Source organism: Schistocerca cancellata, unplaced genomic scaffold (assembly GCF_023864275.1).
Source record: "Schistocerca cancellata isolate TAMUIC-IGC-003103 unplaced genomic scaffold, iqSchCanc2.1 HiC_scaffold_718, whole genome shotgun sequence".
Taxonomy (NCBI): Eukaryota; Metazoa; Arthropoda; class Insecta; order Orthoptera; family Acrididae; genus Schistocerca; species Schistocerca cancellata.
Window position 1 is genome coordinate 546907 of NW_026046729.1, and position 6548 is coordinate 553454.

Here is a 6548-nt window from a genome sequence, read left to right on the forward strand (position 1 = left end):
AGGATCTTATAATGGGAGGCGAGTATCTCTTTTCCATTGGACTATTCCTGCTATATTGCATCCGTCGAATCCTCACAATGACGAATTAACACAGAAAATGCGTCGCTATGAAATACTATATGTTCTATGCCTTCTCTTTCTAAATCGAGGAACGTTTCTGAGGCAACGACAGGATCTTCTATTGCGAGGCGTGTATCTCTTTTCGAATGCACTATTCCTTCTTTATTACATCCGTCGGTCCCTCACAATGACGAATTAACACAGAAATTGCGACGCTACGAAACACCATAGGTTCAATGCCTACTCTTTCTAAATTGAGGAACGTTTCTATGGCAACGACCGGATCTGCTATTGGGAGTTGAGTATCTCATATCAAATGCCCTATTACTTCTATATTGCACCCGTTGATCCCTCACAATGACGAATTAACACAGAAATTTTGTCGCTATGAAATACTATACGTTCTATAACTTCTCTTTCTAAATCGAGGAACGTTACTATGGCAACGACAGGATATTCTATTGGGCGGCGAGTATCTCTTTTCCAATGCACTATTCCCTCTTTATTGCATCCGTCGAATCCTCACAATGACGGATTAACACAGAAATTGCGTCGCTATGAAATACTATAGGTTCTATTCTTCTCTTTCTAAATCCAGGAACGTTTCTATGGCAACGACAGGATCATCTATTGGGATGCGAGTATCTCTTTTCGGATGCACTATTCCTTCTTTATTGCATCCGTCGATCCCTCACAACGATGAATTAACACAGAAATTGCGTCGTTATGAAATACTATAGATTCTATGTCTTCTCTTTCTAAATCGAGGTACGTTTCTATGGCAACGACAGGATCTTCTATTGGGAGGCGAGTATCACTTTTCGGATGCACAATTCCTTCTTTATTGCATCCGTCGATCCCTCATAATGACGAATTAACACAGAAATTCCGTCGCTATGAAATACTATATGTTCTATGTCTTCTCTTTCTAAATCGAGGAAAGTTTCTATGGGAACGACAGGATCTATTATTGGGAGTCGAGTATCTCTTTTCGGGTGCACTATTCATTCTTTATTGCATCCGTCGATCCCTCACAATGACGAATTAACACAGAAATTCCGTCGCTATGAAATACTATGGGTTCTATACCATCTCTTTCTATATAGGGGAACGTTTCTATGGCAACAAAAGAACTTCTATTGGGAGGCGAGGATCTCTTTTCGGATGTACTATTGCTTCTTTATTGCATCCGTCGATGCGTCACAATGACAAATTAACACAGAAATTGCGTCGCTATGAAATACTGCAGGTACTATTCCTTCTCTTTCTAAATCGAGGTACGTTTCTATGGCAACGACAGGATCTTCTATTGGGAGGCGAGTATCACTTTTCGGATGCACTATTCTTTCTGTATTGCATCCGTCGATGCCTCACAATGACAAATTAACACAGAAATTGCGTCGCTATGAAATACTATATGTTCTATGTATTCTCTTTCTAAATCGAGGAACGTTTCTATGGTAACGACCGGATCTTTTATTGGGAGGCGAGTATCTCTTTTCGGATGCACTATTCCTTCTTTATTGCATCCGTCGATCCCCCTCAATAACGAATTAACACAGATATTGCGTCGCTATGAAATACTGTAGGTCCTATGCCTTTCCTTTCTAAATCGAGGAACGTTTCCATGGAAACGAAAGTATCTTCTGTTGGGAGGCGAGTATCTCTTTTTGGATGCAGTATTCCTTCTTTATTGCATCCGTCGATCGCTCACAATGACGAATTAACACAGAAATTTTTTCGCTATGAAATACTATATGTTCTATACCTTCTCTTTCTATATCGAGGGTCGTTTCTGTGGCAAGGACAGGATCTCCTATTGGGAGGCCAGTATCTGTTTTTGGATGCACTATTCCTTCTTTATTACATCCGTCGATCCCTTACAATGAAGAATTAACACAGAAATTGCGTCGCTATGATATACTGTAGGTTCTATGCCTTCTCATTCTAAATCGAGGAACGTTTCTATGGCACAGACAGGATCTTCTATTGAGAGGCGAATATCTCTTTTCGAATGCACTATTCTTTCTATATTGCATCCGTCGATCACCCACAATGACGATTTAACACAGAAATTGCGACGCTATGATATACTATAGGTTCTATGACTTCTCTTTCTAAATCGAGGAACGTTTCTATGGCAACGACAAGATATTATATTGGGAGGCGAATATCACTTTTCGGATGCACTATTCCATCTTTATTGCTACCGTCGATCCCTCACAATGACGAATTAACACAGAAATTGCGTCGCTATGAAACTCCATAGGTTCTATGCCTTCCCTATCTAAATCGAGGAACGTTTCTATGGCAACGACAGGATCTTATATTGGGAGTTGAGTATCTCTTTTCGGATGCACTATTCCTTCTTTATTGCATCCGTCGACCCCTCACAATGAAGAATTGACACAGAAATTGCCTCACTATGAAATACTATAGGTTCTATGCCCTCTCGTTCTAAATTGAGGAACGTTTCTATGGCAACGACAGGATCTTCTATTGGGAGGCTAGTATCTCTTTTCGGATGCACTATTCCTTCTTTATTACATCCGTCGATCCCTCACAATGACGAATTAACACAGATATTGCGTCGCTATGAAACACCATAGGTCCTATGCCTTCACTTTCTAAATCGAGGAACGTATCTATGGCAACGACCGGATCTTCTATTGGGAGGCGAGTATCTCTTTTCGGATGCTCAATTACTTTTTTATTGCATCCGTCGATCCCTCTCAATGACGAATTAACAGAGAAATTGCTTCGCTATGGAATACTATAGGTTCTATGCCTTCTCTTTCTAAATCGTGGAACGTTTCTATGGCAACGACAGGATCTTATATTAGGAGGCGAGTATCTCATTTCTGATGCACTATTCCTTGTTTATTGCATCCGCGATCCCTCACAATGACGAATTAACACAGGAATCGCGTCGCTTTGAAACAATATAGGTCCTATGCCTTCACTTTCTAAATCGAGGAACGTTGCTATGGCAACGACAGGATCTTATAATGGGAGGCGAGTATCTCTTTCCATTGCACTATTCCTGCTATATTGCATCCGTCGAAACCTCACAATGACGAATTAACACAGATATTGCGTAGCTATGAAATACTATAGGCTCTATGCATTCTCTTTCTAAATCGTGGAACGGTTCTATGGCAACGACTGGATCTCCTATTGGGAGGCGAGTATCTCTTTTCGGATGCACGGTTCCTTCTTTATTGCATCCGTCGATCCCTCACAATGACGAATTAACACAGAAAATGCGTCGCTATGAAATACTATACGTTCTATGCATTCTCTTTCTAAATCGAGGAACGTTTCTGTGGCAACGACAGGATCTACTATTGCGAGGCGTGTATCTCTTTTCGAAATCACTATTCCTTCTTAATTACATCCGTCGGTCCCTCACAATGACGAATTAACACAGAAATTGCGTCTCTATGAAACACCATAGGTTCAATGCCTACTCTTTCTAAATTGAGGAACGTTTCTATGGCAACGACAGGATCTGCTATTGGGAGTTGAGTATCTCATATCAAATGCACTACTACTTCTTTATTGCACCCGTCGATCCCTCATAATGACGAATTAACACAGAAATTGCGTCGCTACGAAATACTATAGGATCTATAACTTCTTTTTCTATTTCGAGGAACGTTTCTATGGCAAGGACAGGATCTTCTATTGGGAGGCGAGTATCTCTTTTCGGATGCGCTATTCCTTCTTCATTGCATCCGTCGATCCCCCTCAATAACGAATTAACACAGATATTGCGTCGCTGTGAAATACTGTAGGTCCTATGCCTTTCCTTTCTAAATCGAGGAACGTTTCCATGGAAACGAAAGAATCATCTATTGGGAGGCGAGTATCTCTTTTCGAAATCACTATTCCTTCTTAATTACATCCGTCGATCCCTCAAAATGACGAATTAACGCAGAAATTGCGTCGCTATGAAATGCTATAGGTTCTATACCTTCCCTTTCTATACCGAGGAACGTTTCTATGGCAACGACAGGATCTTCTATTGGGAGGCGAGGATCTATTTTCGGATGCACTATTTCTTCTTAATTGCATCCGTCGAACTCTTACAATGACGAATTAACACAGAAATTGCGTCGCTATGAAATACTGTACGCTCTATGCCCTATCTTTCTAAATAGTGGAACGTTTTTATATCAACGACAGGATCTTCAATTGGGAGGCGAGTATCTATTTTCGAATGTACTATTCCTTCATTATTGCATCCGTCAATAACTCACAACGACGAAATAAAACAGAAATTGCGTCACTATGAAATACTATAAGTTCTATGCCTTCTCTATCTAAATCGAGGAACGTTTCTATGGCAACGACAGGATCTTCTATTGAGAGGCGAATATCTCTTTTCGGATGCACTATTCCTTCTTTATTGCATCCGTCGATCCCTCACAATGACGTATTGCCACAGAAATAGCGTCGCTATGAAGTACTATAGGGTCAATGCCTCCTCTTTCTAAATCGAGGAACGTCTCTATGGCAACGACAGGATCTTATAATGGGAGGCGAGTATCTCTTTTCCATTGCACTATTCCCTCTTTATTGCATCCGTCGAATCCTCACAATGACGGATTAACACAGAAATTGCGTCGCTATGAAATACTATAGGTTCTATTCTTCTCTTTCTAAATCCTGGAACGTTTCTATGGCAACGACAGGATCTTCTATTGGGATTCGAGTATCTCTTTTCGGATGCACTATTCCTTCTTTATTGCATCCGTCGATCCCTCACAACGATGAATTAACACAGAAATTGTGTCGTTATGAAATACTATAAATTCTATGCCTTCTCTTTCTAAATCGAGGTACGTTACTATGGCAACGACAGGATCTTCTATAGGGAGGCGAGTATCACTTTTCGGATGCACTATTCCTTCTTTATTGCATCCGTCGATCCCTCATAATGACGAATTAACACAGAAATTCCGTCGCTATGAAATACTATAGGTTCTATGCCTTCTCTTCCTAAATCGAGGAAAGTTTCTATGGCAACGACAGGATCTATTATTGGGAGGCGAGTATCTCTTTTCGGGTGCACTATTCATTCTTTATTGCATCCGTCGATCCCACACAATGACGAATTAACACAGAAATTCCGTCGCTATGAAATACTATGGGTTCTATACCTTCTCTTTCTATATAGGAGAACGTTTCTATGGCAACGAAAGAACTTCTATTGGGAGGCGAGGATCTCTTTTCGGATGTACTATTGCTTCTTTATTGCATCCGTCGATCCCTCACAACGACGAAATAAAACAGAAATTGCGTCACTATGAAATACTATGACTTCTATGCCTTCTCTTTCTAAAACGAGGGACGTTTCTATGGCAACGACAGGATTTTCTGTTGAGAGGCGAATATCTCTTTTCGGACGCAATATTTCTTCTTTATTGCAGCCGTCGATCCCTCACAATGACGAATTAACACAGAAATTGCGTCGCTATGAAATACTATAGGTTCTATACCTTCTCTTTCTATATCGAGGAACGTTTCTATGGCAACGACAGGATCTTCTATTGGGAGGCGAGGATCCATTTTCGGATGCACTATTCGTTCTTTATTGCATCCGTCAATGCCTCACAATGACGAATTAACACAGAAATTTTTTCGCTATGAATCACTATCGTTTCTATGATTTCTCTTTCTAAATCGAGGATCGTTTCTATGGAAACGAAAGGATCTTCTATTGGGAGGCGAGTATCTCTTTTCGGATTCACTATTCCTTCTTTATTGAATCCGTCGATCCCTCCAATAACGAATTAACACAGAAATTTTGTCGCTATGAAATACTATAGGTTCAATGCCTTCTCTTTCTAAATCGAGGAACGTTTCGATGGCAACGACAGCAACTTCTATTGGGAGGCGAGTATCTCATTTCGGATGCACTATTCCTTCCTTATTGCATCCGTCGATCCCTCATACTGACGAATTAACACAGAAATTGCGTCGCTATGAAATACTATAGGTTCAATGCCTTCTCTCTCTAAATCGAGGAATGTTTCTATGGCAACGACAGGATCTTCTATTGGGAGGCGAGTATCACTTTTCGGATGCACTATTCATTCTTTATTGCATCCGTCGATCCCTCACAATGACGAATTATCACAGAAATTGCGTCGCTATGATATACTATAGGTTCTATACCTTCTCTTTCTATATCGAGGAACGTTTCTATGGCAACGACAGTAAGTTCTATTGGGAGGCGAGTATCTCTTTTCGGATGCACTATTCCTTCTCTATTGCATCCGTCGATCCCTCACAATGAAGAATTAACACAGAAATAGCGTCGCTATGAAATACTGTAGGTTCTATGCCTTCTCTTTCTAACTCGTGGAACGTTTCTATGTCAACGACACGATCTTCTATTGGGAGGCGAGTACCTCTTTTCGGATATACTATTCCTTTTTTATTGCATCCGTCGATAGCTCACAACGACGAAATAAAACAGA